The sequence below is a fragment of the Neolamprologus multifasciatus genome, chromosome 2, assembly GCF_963576455.1.
Source record: "Neolamprologus multifasciatus chromosome 2, fNeoMul1.2, whole genome shotgun sequence".
Classification (NCBI taxonomy): Eukaryota; Metazoa; Chordata; class Actinopteri; order Cichliformes; family Cichlidae; genus Neolamprologus; species Neolamprologus multifasciatus.
The window spans coordinates 30783895-30802394 of record NC_140440.1 but is presented as its reverse complement, the minus strand read 5'-3'; the positions used below and the strand labels follow the sequence as shown (position 1 = coordinate 30802394).

At 40.5% G+C, this 18500-nt stretch overlaps 1 protein-coding gene across 5 annotated transcripts in view; it reads right to left on the bottom strand.

The window, feature by feature from the left end:
* The window catches only part of mid2 (midline 2), a 160684-nt gene that overhangs the window by 102449 nt on the left and 39735 nt on the right, over positions 1-18500 (bottom strand). The window contains exon 1 of one of the 5 annotated variants that reach the window (XM_085131768.1): positions 4884-13044. The exons of 2 other annotated variants lie outside the window; for them this stretch is intronic. The gene's annotated coding sequence lies outside the window, so the exon portion shown is untranslated. 2 more of the 5 variants (XM_085131793.1, XM_085131773.1) reach the window with 2 other exon arrangements.

Genomic DNA, 18500 nt, shown 5'->3' with positions numbered 1-18500 from the left:
GGTGTGGAACACTTTACCCAATAGACAGGCCTCTTGGGTGGACAGCATGACGTCAGAACTGGGCCCAGATTCTGGATCCCGGTGCCAGCAGGTGAGATCATAGGAAACATCTGTACCAACATAGGCAGCTGACTGTTAACTAGTGTGGATGAAAATTGGCCGCCTCCTCCTCAGCTGTTCTCAGCTGAGCTCTCCTTTTCCAGCTTTAATCTGGTGTTCTCACACACAGATCAGGTCAACACAACAGGTCACGGTCCCACCCTTGTTTTGTTTAGTCTGCACCACCATGCAACTATATGTAATCTGTAATGTATAAATACAGCACTTGCTTATATCAGAATGTCATTAGTGTTAGTTGAAAAAGTTTGCATTCCTGTTAAGTGACACAGAAAAAAATACAAGCATGGACATTGCCAACAGAAGGAGGAATATAAAGACGGGACTTGGCACTTCATGTTACGTACTGCATATAGAATTTGGCACGATACGTGTTTACATGTGCGAGCAGCCAGAGGTTTAAGTTCTCTCACCGCTCAAGACTTGTTTTGCCCATATTTTCAAGTTTAACTCAAAAGCTCGTAAGCTCAATCTGTTAGCTCTGTGATATTAGTCTGTAAATCATCCACTAAGGCTCAGTTATAGATGAAACGCTTGGAGGTTGGACAAGTCAGTAAAGTATGGGCTGGAGCTCACATAATGATAAGGATGGACAATATATTTGAACTGAAGCTCTGATGGGTTCTTGAATGCAAACTAATTAACGTCTATGATGCCTCCTGCCACAGCATATATACTGATGCTTGCCAGACCAGAGTTAACAAAATGAAGACAGTGGAGTGGAGCACTGAAGAGCAGCACACAATTCAGCACTTTACAGAAGTGTGCCCAACACTTGTAGCCACAATTTTGTGATTATGTAACCTTCTATATAGTCATTTTTGTTTCAACAGCACAGTGCACTGTTTTAGATTACCAAGGCTTTTCCCCCCGTGCTAGCACTGCAATACAGAAGCTCCTCTGCCTGTGTTAACATATAACGTTAACAAAACTATAGCAGAGCACCTAGATGGCGCCGCAGGACTTTCACGCTAGTGTAAGAATAAAACGGCATTTTGGCCGGGAGAAGAAAGTTAAGCAATGGGGCGCCATGCATGAGTACTCTTTGCTGATCTACATGCAGAGCAAATATATCTGTGAGGCAAGCTATGCCTCCCTTGGCAGGGACCTTCATTGCACTGAGTGCACTGAAGAGATCAAAGGAGTCTGGAGACAAAGACAGGAGGCGATCTGTCACACCATGCATCCATCCATGCGATGTAGGTCTCAACTCCAAGATTTATTCCGCAGATCAATGCTATATCACACAGAAACTATTTTCTTTAATGAACGATCCGCAGTCAGACTTGGCAATCTTTTAGTCTCACTCGGTCCCTCTACTCTTTACAACTAATTACCACCACCTTCACGTATGCATGGTTAATTTCAATCCCCATCGCCCTCACTGTAGCTACAACTACACAAGTGAGTAATTTTTCCACAAGATTTATCTGGCCTTTGACCAATATGAATAATGTGAAGAAACCGAACAGCTGTACAGTGGGAGAGAGGCAAAGAAAGAACTAGAAATTCTTTGCAACACACATCTTTTTTTGTTATCGTTTGATATACAACGATCAACAGCATGCTTCTCTTCTAAAACGATGGGCAGCAGGCCCTGCTAGTTCACCTGTTTTGACACTTTCCATTTAACATAGGTGCTTGTTGCAGATTCCTGCGGTTTTGTTAATGGCACCCTGAAGTGCATTTGACGCTGTGATTATGCTTACTTCAGTGCTACCAGCCCATCACTTTTGCACCCATCACAACAGCATATCCTCTAGGGTGTTATTACTAGTGCAAAATGAACACGCAAAAAGACCTTTAAAAAATCGTAAAGCAATTACAGAAATATATAGCAGGCTATTTAAACCCAAACCTTGTCTGCCTCTACATTAGGCCCAACATTTGCCAATACAAAACTGTTTTCTCAGCTCATTTACTGCGCATATGTGCAAAAACAACACAGCTGAAGGTAGAAACTCAGGAGCGCACAGTATATTAAACGGGTCATGTCCGCTCGCTAAGATGATTCATTTGAACTGTTTTAGAGAATTAGTGGAATTGCTGTGTTCTAGATTTGTTGCGGAAAGCTGGAACGCTGAAGGGAACAAAAGAGCAGAGGGGATTTTAAAACATCCCAAGTTCAGATGCATGGCTTCACTCCGTATATCCCTCGACTGCACAAAGCTGGCCACCTCCGTGCAGACGCACAAAACGGTACAAGCTACCACTTACTGTCTGTCATGTAGCTCAGATGAAGTTATGTGCTTTAAGGTATATTACTGGCAGCTATACCAACTTCAGATTAACAGGTGGGCTACTTCAAAATCTGATCAAGGTGATCTGGGCTTGACGTGCAACTGCTGCAATCTCGAAAATCAAAGGAGACCTAACAGGGCTCATTCTAAACTGATGAACACAAATCTGGTCTCCAATGATTTTTACAGCTTCAGTGACTTTAAAGAAATACCATATAACTCACAAATCACTTGAAATGAAATGAAAAAATGGCCAGAGGACAATCAGAAGTATTTTAGAAATTCAGCACATTAGGAAGTAAGAACAAAGAGAAACACGTCTACTGCTTTATTCTCACATTAAGTGAACTAACCCTCAGTATTGCAGGGTTGGCTCCGGTACCAATATTGTCCATATTTTTTGGCAGCAGCAATGTCGAGCTTTTTCAAATCCAAGGCATGACCGTTACACGACCTAATCCATTAAACCTTGTTGAATGAATCATGCTTGCTGCATCTCCCTTGATCCATTAAATTCAATCTTCCAACATGCACCACTGGACAACAATGCTTCTTTAAATCTACCACTCACAGTGAATAGACAGAAATGTATACACAACAGCCTAAGCAAAAGAAGCTGATAGAAAGTAAAGCAGGCATAACAGCGAGCTTTGTGATGTAGGTTCCCGTACCGACAGGGAACAACACCCACTTTTTCTCTGAGATAGAAAGAGTTACAAGGGGAGAAAAATAATAAGAAGGGAAGGGAGGAAGGAAGAGGGGGAAGGGTGATAAAGTGAGAAACAAGAAAACAATCCTAAAGATAGAAAATCAGTCAGGAAAGTGAACACATGGCATTTGAGAGTGTAACTAGCAGCCAGGAGCATTAACTGCATTCTTGTCTGTTTGAGATGGAAGCGTACATGAGTATGCTGATGTGTAATCAGTCTGATGAGCCATGTTGTCTAATGGCAGGAGACAGTCAGCTCCAAGGGTTTAAGAGAAAGAAAAAAAAGAACTGGGAAAACTTCTGCTAGAGGAATTGCAAAAGCCTGATTGGGTTTCAGCTTTTAGTCCACCCTATTGTGGTTTTGCTTCACGCAAACTGGTGGCATAGGCACAGAGAGGGTGAGTGGAGAGGCAGTGAGTAGCAATCTGGAAAGCAGGATTTGAGATTCACCACGGAGGGACTGATTCGAGTAAAGGTTGAAGAAAAACGACGCAAACCACTACAGACGTATGACCTGACAGGCACCTATCACATAACAGCAGTTACTTGTTAGTGCTGCGAAACACCTCGGCAGCCTAACAAGAAGCACATTTCCTCATGCTGTCAGCTGAGCTCAGCAGGATTATTAGAAGTCCAGGATAATGTTTGGCGTTCAGCACCGCGTGAGATGAACGATATGTAGCGACACTTGAACACAATGTTGTCTGCGTATTTCATCCCAGTTTGTTGGGCTGTTCATTTTGGGGCACAAGTTCCCTTCAGTGCTACTCGGTGGCAGAGATTGGATTTAGCTAAAATGAAAAAGTAAAGGCTTCATTTGTGTAAGTGTAGCACACATATTTCAATCAAAGTATAGAGATTTAAAAAAGAAAAGAAATTCTATTAAGATTAAAAATGTTCTCTTAGCGAGAGTGCTACAAAAATGGTATTTAAAATAGGGGGGAAAACTTATTTCAATCGGGTTCATTACTGGTTACCAGAAACTGCTGCTCGAGTTCCACAAAATTTTCAAAACAAATCAGGTTGATGTTTCTGGCTTGGATGAATCTCTATTGCTCTGAAAAGCATGAGGATGCAATAAGGACCCCTTGTTAATAGTCTATCATTCACCCCGGTGCAAGATAAACTGCAAACATCTCGAGCGTCTGTGTTTCATGGATACACTACAGCTCGCGGAATGAGCCTATAAAACCCTTTAAATAAACATAACCATAACACAAGACTCTCTGAAGCTGAATCACTCTAATAAACAGTATGCCATCATATGCGCAGCAGGGGTATCCAAACTAAAGCTCGGTTATCTTAAGCTCTGATGGGAGTTAGAGGCACTTTGGAGCACACTACGTAAATGCGTTATTTACCCATCTTTCCCCCTAAATTACCCTCGTAAGCAAAAAATGCCGTTTTAATCTAATGTTAGACCACCAATGAGTGCGTACACTGCTGTTGCCTTAACCTGCCACATACACAAATCTAAACGTACACTATATTATCAGATGGGGACACACGGACGTGGAAGCTTCTGAGAAAACCTGTCCCAGCACTAATGTCTAAGTTTGAGCATTATTACCAGCAGCCTACCTCAGACATGTTCGTGCGCGTATGGCTCGGTTCCATTCAAGAGAAAGCTTACACACAAACGCGTAAAGAAAAATCCCATAGATGGTTGGGAAAAGCACCACCGGTTCCCGTTTCTATTTCCGGGCGCTTCTTTCTCCCCCGGCTTGTCTGAGCGTTCCCACAAACCTGAACCCCCCACACAGATAGACCGAGTCAGACACCTCTGCGCGCGGAGGGGAGGGGTTTCAGACACCTACCAGCTTTACATGCCCACTTCTCTTTTCTTCTGTCATCTTGAGAGAAGCCCCGAAACGAATTCGGAAGAAACACAGAAGGGTGGACAGGGAGGGGATGAGCCGAGCCGGGGTATTGAAGAGTACTCCTTCACGTCTGTTCCACAAAGCGCACAGCGCGGCGCAAAGCAAAAACACCAGTCCGGTGCCTTTCAGTCAGTGGGCTGCACCGCTCCGCTGGCGAGAGCTCCCAGGCAATTGGAATATTCAACTTTGGAAAAATGAGAGAGGGAAAGAGAGCGAGACAGAGAGAGAGAGAGAAAGAGAGATGGGAGGGAGGCAGACAATCACAGGAAAGCGGCTCCTCCTACTCGAACAATACAAAAAGCGAAAGGCAGCAGATAGAGGCTTCAGTGCGTTAAGCTGAACAGCTCTGGGCACCAGTAGTAACACGTCTAATAACTAACTGAGTGTGCGCTCCAACAGCAGACCACGCGTCACAGTTTTACACATTTTATTGGATAATCAGATCAAAGCTCGAGTGGGCAACAAACGGTCGATTCAAGAAGCAAACTTACCTGACCAGTAACAGTGGGTCAGACACTCAGGTCATACACGGGTAATGCCGTGACAAATGATGGCATTTTTATTTCCAGCCTGCACGACAACTGAATTAATGCCCACAATCGCGCTTCATTTTTTTTTATATTCTTGAAAATGATGCAACACCGAGTAATAAAAGCGGACCCCAGATATTAAATATCGCGCATCCTTCATTGTTATCAATAAGTAGCGCCAAGTTCGACTGCAAAAAGGCCCAAAGGCAGCAATTAGAATATTCATAGATTTCAAGTTGAGCAAAAGTGGTTCGTGAAAATGGATGTATCACACATTAATTTCCTGGATTAACTACAAGATTGTGTGTGTGTGTGTGTGTGTTTGTGAGGCCACCACAAGAAAAGCCAGTGTTATAACGTGAGTAATACTCCTGCATCATGCTGTGTGTCTGTGCTTAATTGTATATATCCCATATTTTTATTGCAGCATTGCTTTCGTATTTCTACATCATACACAAGGGAGAAGCACATGCCAAAAATATGCCAGACTATTGCTCTAACTTTGTTCCAAAGAGGTGGGTGTGCTGTCTGTGCCTGCAGGTGTGTGTTGTGCTGCTTTGATGTGTGTGTCTGTGGGCTTGGAAACAATGCAGAGGTTAAGAGGTTCTGGAGACCATTCCAGCAGGCTGCTCTCTCCTATGTGGTTGTTTCCCTCTGCCAGCTATGTCCTGCACCTGTCTGACCTAACACTGCTTGTAATACCATTTCTTTCCTGTGTGCTGCTCTCTGCATTGTGTCCACACACACTGAGGTTGCCCTATAATGACAGGCACAGGCGAAAACAGAATAATGTAATACTGATGTAAATGTTTTTCGGTGCTTTACAAAAGAGAACGCGAGAGAGAGAGAGACACTACACGCAAAGGATGCAGTGCTTCGAAAAGTTACTTCTGCCGCTGCAACTGTTTCTCATCTGATTAATGATTAAGACAATACCAACATTTTTTTCCAACTGTTATCAAAGGAAGCATGAAGCTAAGTAAGAAACAACTAAGATTCAAGTCTTACAGTCAGATTTCTGAAATAGGAAAAAACATGTAACAACTGTCTTCCAGATTAACAGTACAGGGAAAAATCTATGGCTTTACACAGCAGGAAGGCTGCTTTCGGTAAACAGTATCGGACAAGGTGTGGCCTGACAAGCAGGTGTGTTCTCTGACTGTCAACAAGTGATACCACAATGCGTCTAAGAGCAGGTTTGCTACCCGTCTGTCTACATTAACTATATCTACAAACACAGATGTCCAGCCTTTTCTTGTCTTAGTAACAGCCCGTCCCAGAGTCTGTCCTTGTGTCCGCGTCTGGCCAGCGAGTGTCATTCAGCTCATGTGCTCTGCACTATAAGGCAGAGTCTATCCGTCTATCTTGGCTTGATTTTCAACAAGATACTGGATTGTCACTGTGGTGTCAAGGTGGTGTTTCCGGACAAACAAATCAAATGGTATTTAGTTTGATAAAAGAGATAGCATAAAGCTTTTTAATGACCCAACCAGTTGGATTTTAATTCAGATTTTTACAATTTAAAGCAAGCAAGGAGTAACAGCATTATTTAAAACAGAAAGTCAGTAAATTAATATGGCATATCATGAATACAAAGAAAGTCATCAGATTTTGTTATGATTGGGAAACAGTGTAAAAGCACAAGTTAAATTGAGTTTGGGCAGTCAGGGGCAGAGCAGTCACTCTTCAGTGTCATCCGGGGATGCTTTACCTCCCTGTGTTCATCTACTGCGGTGTATATAGTTTTATATTTCTCTGCTTTAATAACTCCGGCAGTGAATAATATATGTTTTAACTTGTACCATTAGGTCTAATAACTCCAGACTAATATCAGTTATAGAATATATAACATTTCATGGGGTTTCTATTGATAGTATCAATGACTTTTCCTCTTTTTTGTCATTTAGAGAACACAAATGGTAGAAAGTTATGGAGAAAAACAGATCAAAAACTGAGCAGAGACTCCATATTGTTTGATTACTGAAGGTAAATTGATTTGGTATTCAAAAAAGTTTTGTTTTTTCACTAAATTTTATTTAAAAAATCAGATTAGACTGGAGTATGGAAGCTAGTTTAATATTCTCCCACCTTCTGATAATATCATTAGAGTGTGTATATTATTCCTTTAAAATGTAAATGAATCCCCTTTTAATTAAAATATTAAAAGGACCAGTCAATGCATATGTATTACTCATATCCATAATACTGCCTCCTTCAGTGTAGTTAAACACCGCCTTCTGACGCAGAATTTGACCGTAATACACAAGCGAGTCCACTTAAAGAAAGCTTTTTTCTGCATGCGGCCATATTTAGAGCATAGGACTGTCACCACGGATCAGATCTGGTTATAGTTTCTGTACAGTCTGTCAGATGATATCAGTCATAGGCCTGTTCTTGCTATAAGGACTGTAAGGTTGATATGAGGTCACTGATACACACATGCTGACCTGAACCTCCCAACCGTCCCCACTCCTACTCCAACAGACACCTGCGCTTCTGGGGAAAAGATTCTATTTACTTTTATAAATGTGATTATTGCATAATTCCTTTTCACCCTTATCTAAATCCCCTGTGTGGGTATATTTGAAATTCATTTAAAAAAAGAAAAAAAAACTCTTTCTTGAGCACGTGGTTAGAGACAGCTACAAGTGAATATTAGTTTAATTCCCAGTAGAGGTATTTTGGATTTTAATAGGTCTTTTACCCTTTGAGCCTGATAGAATAGTTGGCTGATTGACTGCACAAACTAAGCCTGGATCCAGCCCCAGGCACCCGTCAGTGCTGTCTTTGCTCACTGACCACGTAGACATCTAAATTTTGTGAGAGTGGCAGTCATCTGCACAGAAGGCAGCTTTAGCACTGAGTACTCTAAATGAACTCAGCAATTTGTGGGCTGGAAAGCACTAATGTACAGTTACTTAGAGTGTGTGGAAAGCAGCTCTTTTCTCGTGTGCCGTGAGTGGTCAGGGGATTGTTATTGATATTTTGTTACAAGCCATTTTCTTGTTTTTCCATGAGCCACTGAGCCTCACTTGCTATTATACCACACTCCCATGTGATTACGGAAACGGTATCAGCAAATATACAACCCCTAGTCCTTCACCAAATATAGATAGCTTGAGGTTGCTATTGCAAGTCAGAACACATTCTTTGATGCTTATTGTTGCACCTTTATGATTAGAAGTTTTTAGTACATTTGGTCAGTTCACACTTGGTCTCCCATGTGCTGCAGCCACCTCTATAACTGCTACGAATGGCATTCCATCGGGGCAAGCAAGGCAGCAGTACTTTCCCTGTGACATTTAAAAACAGACATCATTTAAAACCAACCAAAGTGAAAGAGATTTGTTGCCTTACATCTCAAATAAATGTTTCTTCCCTAAAGCATTTCATGTTGTCTATTTGCATCCATCCTTTAAATTACTTCCATCTTATGGCCACAGTTATTGCCTCCTGAAGCTAGCTTGACTCCGAGCCACTAGACTTTATAGTTTTTGTCATTTTTATGGATGTGTCTGTGCCCCATTAACAAAAGCTGGAACTTTTCTAGTTGAGAGGCAAACATATTTATGTTTATCCTTAGCTGTTTGCATGCAAAATGTGGATGGTTTTAGGCAGAAGACTGACAGGTCACCAGCATACTAGACAAGTTGTCTCTGGCTCTGCTTTCACTGCTATAATCGGTGCATCATTGCACAAAACAGTAGCAAGTAAATCACTGAACTATACTGTGATTAATCAAGAAGTAAGTTTTTCTTACTATCCACATTGGCTAACTTGAAGAAACATTTAATAACCCCTTTAGCACATTAGCAATGAAAGCCTTAAATGGAGAGAGCGATCATCAACTTCTACCATGTCTGGTTTAATAAAAAAGGCAAGTTGAACAGACAAGTGCAGGTTCTGCCATCATCAGATTGACATCTATGAAAAATAACTTGTTGACTGAATTACCAGTTGATTTGATAATACGCCGTAAGTTTTCATTCGTGTTTTTAGTCCCCCTGTAAAGAGTGAAGCTGCCAGGAACGTGTGGTGAATGCGTCCGGGGAGAGTGCTACAAGATGCAGAGAGGGTGTCAGCATATAGGAATACAAGACATCTGGTTCAGTTTATCTCTTTGATGCATGGTCTCTGCTTGCCTTTATGTAAAAATCACTAGATGCTACTGACTGCTATTCATATAACAGCCCCACCTCCACCTACCATCCACATGTGGGTTCTTAGTTTACTTACATATAGGAGGGAAGTTATTGATAACTTTACTGGATATGATTCTGAAATAAAACAGTAAAATGAAAATGACTCAAATACTAGAAATGAATGGCGATGTGGAGCACCTATGGCTATGGTCCTCATTGCAGTGGCCCGGGTGCCTTCGACCAACCACCATCTCTCCCCATTTTCCTGGCTGCTTTACAATATCCTATCTAAAAAAAAAAAGGCCCAAATGCCTCATAAATATATTAAATACCAAGTATTTGAATGGAAAAAAAAACTTAAATAAAGCAGTGTTTAATTTGAATAGAGTGGATTTTCTCAGAAAATGAAAATTTGTATGAAAAACAAAGTGCCAGTGACAGAATAAGGGCAGGGTAGATGACTGAGGCTGCCTTGGACGGTAAACACACCAGCCACTGGAGACTTGGCCGCACTATTGAGCTGCCCTGGCCCATGCATGGGACTTATTACATATCAAGTTACCATCAGCAGTAGAATTTAACAATGTCTGTGGTGTGTGCGCGTGTGTCTATGTGGGTGTATTAGTGTGTGCATGTGCATCAGTCACATGCACACACTTCGAAGTGCACACTTGCATGACAAATCAGCAACACCCTCAAACAGTGTGTGTCCAGAGGAAATGCATCAGCTCTTCTCTTCCTTTCTCGTCCTTTTTCCACTCCCAGCACCACAGCTCATCAGGGACTTATTGTACAGCACCAGCCTGTCTGCGTACTGCAGCAACATGAAGTGATCAGGAGAAACACTCACTCACAGAGACATAAAAACCTTTGTTCCCTTCAGAACATGGGAATCTTTGTCCCATTGCAGACAACTCTAGAGAGTGATGCAGTGTTATTAGCATTCTGTGCCCACATGAATTTCTTTCTGTTGGGGGTGTATAAATATACACACTGCGCAGTAGCCATAGCAGTTATTGAATTGTAATCATTACTTGGTGGATTACAATTCCCCACTCTAAGCCTAGTGAGGTATAGTATAGTACTGTGAATATTTTCAGGAAATTCTCTTTCACTTGACAACAAATGCATCAGTTCTCTTGCAATACTGTGGCAACACTAACCTCATAACTCAAGTTAAAAATGGTTTCTTCTGGGCATCCTAATGCCAACTTAAAAATCAGACCAGCATAAACAGATCAATAAACACTCAGAGGGTGTAAACAAATCAGGTGCTGGGTGTAGAATTGCGCCATCAGCTTTCCATTAGTCACGCCATCTCATATCTGATACTTTTTACTAATAGAGGCAGGCTGAAAATATTCACTCTTCACCTTCACAGAACTATCGCCAAGGATGCTGTTTTTCCTTAAGGAATGTAAAAACCTTTCAATTAGAGAGTCTGAGTTGTTTTGGGTTTCAAATGTCAGCACTTTACATTTGTGGAGGAGAGAGCACGAACCTCCCAGTTAAACACTGTATATAATTCTTCTGGTGAGCCAAATGTTAATGGATATTGTTTACTGCCTCCACAAGTGCTGCCAAATCACATCCATTGAAAGTAGATATGCTGACTTAACGTAATTACGTTCCAGGAGCACTACCTCCTGGATTTCATTTGATGTAAATATTGCAGATTTCACCCGTCTGAACCACAGCTGGTATGAGCAGACTAGATGTGAGCTAGCTGTGTAAAGTAAAATGGCCTGCATTTGTATTTGTATAGAGCTTTTCTAGTCCCTAAGGACCCCAAAGCGCGTCACACTACATTCAGTCATCCACCCATTCACACGCACATTCACACACTGGTGATGGCAGGCTACATTGTAGCCACAGCTGCCCTGGGGCGCACTGACAAAGTAAAATGAAAGCGTACTGACCACTCACTAAAATATAATGCGGTGTCGCTTGAATTGCAGCAGCTGTGTGTACATGTGCGTCTTTAGCCTCTGGCTCCACACCAAGACAATTTGGAGTGGAATACAGGCTGTTCCTGGACAGACAGCAAACTTAGGAGTGAATACGACTTTCTTGCAAACAACATAGATTGAGTGAAAGCAAACTAGCACATTCTTGACACGCTCTTTTAGTCGAGCATTAGCCCATTAGTGATTCACATGATACACAGTTCATCTTCAGTTGATGAAATCAAAGAGATACTACTGAGTAGAAAAAAAGAAGTGTTTACTGTATAAAATTTGCAATGACACTAAATAGGCTTTTTATTTTAAATAGTTAAATAGTTGGTTATGGCCACTTACAACTATTTGTTATAATTATAGTGCTTAACTAGCCACTAATGCATTTCTAATATATTAGATATTGTTGTACAGAATGAAGAATTCAGATGCATTCAGGAGTTTTTGGACTCCACTGCATAACTATTTGAGGCAAAAGTAAAACATGTCTGATTGAGAAAGACTGTAGCATGGAATAAAAAGCCCATATATACATTATAGGAGGTGACTGAACTAAAAAAGCCCTTTTTCTGTGTGAAATGAACATTAAAGCCAAAAACAAGGAGTTTTACTGCCATTAATTGTCCACTATATTTAACTAGAAAATAGAAAAAAAACTACAAAATGTTAATCACAGTACCCGACAACTATCTTTTTGTAAGCCGTAGCGGTGTTTTATGACTGCACTGCTAACACTTAGCCAGTTTCATCTGATGGGTTTCATATTAATATGTCTGTCTGAGACCTTTAAAGAGAATCTCGAGTCAAATCCAGCTTTAAAAATATGTTTCCCTAATGTCACATTGGTGTTCTCAGCTTGAGTAGCTGCTCGGTTCGGGAACATGCACCTCGTTGGCAGCTGTCAGAACCTGTAGGATCAAGGAAGCTGCTGTATTTTAATGTAATGATGCAACAAGTTGTTTTGGTTTAACATTATACTAGTAACATGTTATTAGCACACTGTATCACAGTGATCCAAGTTTTTTTTTCCCCCCTACAGAAGACGACTTGTTCATGTTTGTTGTCATTAAAGTCAAACAGAGTGCAACACAGATGCAGAAGGCATTAGCTCTTTGCTGTTAGTGGGTCCCAAATTCCCCTTTTTATATTACTCGGGTGCTGATGTTTGTCGCAGAGCCATCAATATTATGCATTTTACTTTGTGGTGACCTAGTGGAGCATAGAAAAGACTCGACAAACAAGGGAGAAAGTAAGATATGAGATTTTTTACGAGTATAACACCAGATTATTTCACACCAAACATTACTGTATTATTGCCTGCATTTTTCTTCCATCTGAAATAAAAAGTCCTCTCAGATTAATAAAAATTAGTTGTAGTTTTAAAATGTGAATTTATGATTTGGTCTTTTCAGTTGATCATACTTTAGTTAAGCGTCTGTACTTAGAAATATTATACATTTAGGCATCTATATTTATAAAGGCCCAGTCAATTTACTACATGTCACTACATGTCTCTACATGTCTCATAACAAATCTTTAAAGAATGCCAAACTGAAGCATTTCTTAACTTTTATCAGTAACATATCTCATCAGATATGTTAAAAAAAAGTATGCCACGTCTCCTGGGTGATCCAGATGTTCTTCAGATAGGATACTAATGATCCAGTAACAAAAACCTTTTGCTTCCTGTATAAGACTGATTGGTAAATCCTCTTATATATTATTTAAGTAGTTGCCACAATACATTGTCCCCCCAGTTTGTACAAATCAAGTGGTTCTCTCATTCTTAAATTAGAAAGTGATGTGACGGGAAGATGCACTGAGGACCCTATTAAATGACAGGTGACTGACAGACTGACATAGGATCAGTCTTTGTACAAAAATCAAATACAGCTGTGCAGGGATTTAAACCTCACTGGTACAGAGTAAATAACATTACTGATGATTAGTTAACAATGTATATCCGCATCAATACTGCAGCAAAAGGAAGGCGTATAAAGAGGGAAGGATAGAGCCCGAGAGGAACGACTGGAGACATGAAAAGCAAAAACACGAAGGAGGGATAAGAAGAAATATGGGTCAGACAGAGAAAGACAGGGAAGGCTCAATGTAAATCAGAATGTGTAAACATGTACAGGCCTAATCTCATTATCCCTCATCCTCCTGGGCCTGTGATCAGATGCTTGATTAAAGCAGAAGATGAAAGAAGAGAGGTAGAGGACAGAGATGGAGGTAGGTGGGAAGGAAAAGGAAATACGGGATGCCTAAAACAGACCGAGTATCCTTTGTAGAAGAAATACATTGCAAATCGCATTTTTGAGTTACAATAAATATAAAACAAATATAAACACTGCAGTAAAGATCGCAGCGTGTAGTATGCATTAAAAGCAGTGTAGCATTTACTGACACAAAGGAAGGCATTTTCAGGTGACCTGGAAAAAAAATAGCTGTATATTAAAGCAAATGATGCTGCATTACGTGGTATTTGAGGGTAATATATCAGAATTACTACATACGTGGGGACTAAATGATTTTTTAAAAGGCAATTGTTAACAGAGTAAACGGAGTATGACCATAAAAACATCTTAAAATTTTCAGCATTAATGTTAAAAAAGACATCTATATAAACAAACAATGTTGAAATGTGTTGTTAGAGCTTGATTTGCTAGAGAAGATAATGTTTACACCCAATTCATGACTGATCCTGCATTTAATCCTTTTTTATAATTAACGACTGTCCTCCAAATGGTTATACAGTAGGTCTTAAGGCCTGTTACAGTCTCCATATTTGGGAAACTGTGCGACTCTGAGTTCCGATTGCTGCAGATTTTGCCATCAGATGGTGAGTGCGAGGCTCAGTGCGGGCATTCGCATGCCTGCCAATTTTTTGCAACTACGCAAACATGCCTGTTTATACACTACACTGCAGTACAACACACCCACTACACAATCAGGCATACAGGAATCACTTGTCCATAGAGTCTACTATTGCTGTCTTCACCTTTGTCGGCAACAGAGTATAATCCCTGTTTAGAACAAAAGTGATTCACCTCAGTACCTGTGAAGTGAACTCTATGAGGAAATATAATATAATATAAATATAGTTCCACTACTACTCTAAAAAATGCAGGTGTAGTAGTGGAAAGGAAATCCCCGACAACCACTAGACTTTTTTTTTATTCCTATTCCGCACTCACTTTCTGTATTGCCTAATTTTTAGCTAAACAGCAAATGATTTAATTACTTTCTAAAGATTTGTAAGAAGCATTTTTTTGTGTGTTTCCAAAGATAATAAACTTAAACTGTGATGTGTACTTTTTAGTTACGTGAGCAGAAATCAACACATAGTTTGTATCCTGAGAAGCAACCCAAACCAAATCCTTTCTCTCTAGCAGATAATTTCCTTTTTTTAAAAATTACACTTTTTTTAAATTTAAAAGGCAATATTAATATTAAAATTAAATGGGTATTATGTGTTACAAGGGCTATATCAAACACTGTTATTTTTCAGTAAAATTACTAGAAACCTTTGCAAGAGCACAGCCCATTTAAATTTAATTCCAGTGAACCATTAAAGCTGCATTTACAATTCAGACATTCTCCCGCAGAGAGTTCACCTTCACGCACGCACACACGCACGCACGCACACACACACACGTTTATAAATTAGTAGAAAATGTATTTAAAAAAATAAATAATCAAGTGCTCTGAGTTATTGAATGTGGGCCAGTAAGCTAGTGGCATTTCACACTTGAAATACTTCCTCATTCTGTTAGAGCAGACACCATGAAATAGCCTATAAAGGTGTTGTCAAAACAGAGTCTGACCTGCTCTTAAACTGCATGCAGTGTGGTAAAGTGCTGTTACAGTAACTCTAGACACATCAAATGACAACTTAATTTCAGGTGTGGGCAAAGATTTCTTGAGCGCTGCTCATCTGGGCCGCCCTTAAGTAGCTTTCCTTCCCATCTTCTTTTTGCCTGGCTTGCTTTGAAATGCTGATACCATCCTCAACTTTTCCACTTATTCAACCTTTTTCTTTCCTGCTGATTTTCTGATCCATTTTCGTCTTCACACCTCATCATCCAATTCAAGCCAAGAGCCCCACACTCCTCCTTTTCCTTTTACCCCCTACCCTCATCCCTTCTTCGCTCGGTGGACCAGCACAGCTCTTCATTAAAACAGATGTCAGGCATCTGTCAACATCCAGGCCAGTCTTGGCATGATTGATTTTTGGCCCACCTGCGTCTTTCGTAATGACCAACTGTCAGTTGTTTTACTGCCCGCACTGCCTTGCCTTAGTATTGCCTGTCACTGAGGCTAAATCTCTCAGCCCAGACCCACAGGGCATTATCTATTTGTCCTCAGATAAAATTTATGTAGGTAGACCAAAGAACCAGCCTCTTTCCTACAATCACATTGTCTTTAAGGATGGTTATATCTGGGACATAAATCGCTTGCATTCTGTCAGTAAACCTAATATACGGCATACTTTAAGTTTCAATTATTTTGAAACAATGAGCTTTTGGACAGAAGCTTATACATGTTTGGGCTTGCAATGTGTGTTCAGACGCTGAGGCTTCAGACGGTCTAGAGCTGAATGAAATGGCGACACAATAGAGCACTGACAAGACACATTTTCTGTGTGGCAACACATTCTCCTTTTTAACTTTCATGCTTTTAATTTTTTATTTGAAAATTAATTTACCCACTCGAGTTCTTAAGGAGGCAGACAGCTAAATAAATAAATTACATTTAAAAAAAAAAATCAGAAACAATTACCCCAATAAACAACCAGTGATAGATTTAGGCAATTCATAACAGATGATATTTCTGTCCAGTTGTATTACAGTAGTTGTACACAGCTGAATATCTCTGGACTGCAGAATATGTATAGGGAAGTTGCTGACAAGCGAACTTTAAATAAATAAGAGGGACAAGTTTGAAGATCGAATGTTTTTATGATGTAAATATGGCTTTATAGTTCATCCAGCATGAAAAGTGTGCTTGCTCAAGTACATAGCATGGGGCTGAGCAATAGGCTGATAGCTAACACTGATGTCGACATGTTGTCAACATTATATGGTGCTGCAGTACAATATAATTAGGTGTTATTCCAGAGGAAAACGGCTTAATTTTGCCTTCATAAACTAGTTTTCCTAATTTGAGAACTATTTTCTATACACATTTAAACTCTACTGCATCCTTGGATTCGATGTGAGAAAGAGCAGATTTCTTACACTGTAGCAAACCCATAAAACAAAGACCAAACTAATCAATCAGGGCACAAATCTCATCTTGAACAGTAAATTTGATCAAGACATTTAAATTTGACCTTGCGGGATTTTGTTTCGGGCACAAGATGTATCTTCTTGAGTTGAGTTCAGACTTCAGTGTGACTCCAAAACATCAAATGATGAAAAACATGTCAGGAAACCTTATAAAAAAGCTTCATGTCCTGTGGCAGCGTCCAGACTGAGTGAAGATGTATAACAGCAGCTTCAAACTAGAGACAGAGTGAAAGAAGGGGCGCATCACTTCCTCTAGCTGTACTCACCTGGATGTCAAGCTTTTTTGATGATATACAGAAACAGTGTACAGCTTCCACATCTGGAACCCAGGTAAGTCTGAGGATTCTGCTCTCTACTCTCTATTAATCATTTCGTCACCCTTTTCCTCTTCTTCCCTTCCTTTCGTTCCCTCCTTGCTTTCTTAGTCTCCTCTCCTTGCCCTCTTTCTTTCCATCTGCCTGGCAGGAGCAACTCAGAGTCCATGGAGAGCAGGGATGCAGCAGAAGGCATCTTTGAAAGAGAGCTCTGGCTACAGACCTTTCATCTAGTGCTATACCTGGCCAAGGCAGGCTGCAGGGTACCTTGGCTGTCAGAAGACATACACTCGATGAGGAAGGACAGATGAAACAAGAGGAAAGGGAGAGGAATAAATGTAATGGAAGAGAAACAGGCAAGCAAAGTCTAAAAAGAAAAAAAAAATTAGTTTTAATAATATATTTATGATTTTGTCAAGCCCGCAAACATGAGAGCGAAATAAGGATGAATGAGGAATAGACATCAGAGGAAAAATGGGGAGAGCAGACAAGAGGGACTCAAAAGTAGAGCAGAATGATGAGAGACTGGACTCCTGTGGTTCAAACATCTCACCCAAATGTCGTTCTTTCACCTGAAAGTCAAAACCACTGAAAGTGCTTTTATTTGACTTTTGAATATATATTACTGTAATCACAGGCTCTTATTTCACTAAAAATATCAAAATGTAATAAATAAAATTGAATAACCTTATGAGATGTGTTAATTGGGGTTATTAATGCAGTAGCAGTTGGATCAGTTTTTAAATGTTAGGTATATGGTGCTGTGTAAAAATCTACATAATAACCAGCCAACTAAAGAAATAGAGCGCTAGGTGGATGGAGAGACGACAAAGGAGGAAACAGGCAGCTATTAAATGCTCCAGGGAGATTAGCCAGGTACTCCCAGTTGGACTGATTAACTCCGCCTACCAGGAAGCTACAAGGCAACACAGAGGGACAAACTGGGGGCAACATACAGCAGACCCAGCCAAGGCAGAGCGCCGTCACAGTGAGTTAAAGGTTGAAAGTTGATAGAGGTGTAAACACTATGTCAGCGTATGGGACTGCACTGAAATGATTGCTGTTCATTCAGAGCCTAGACTCTGTGCTGAACAGACCATCACACATTTGGTACTGTTATGGTCTACATTATTTCAGCCTGCCACTGCTTGGCCTCTTACATCTGCTGCAGAGTATGTCTCCTTGACAGGCAAAGACTGAGTGCTTAGAGAGTGTGTTACCACGACAGGAGGCAAGTGGGGAGAAGGGTAGTTAATGTGTGTGTGCTTTTGAGAGCCTATGTGTGTAAAATTCTTCCAAAAACAGGCTGCATGTTTCTT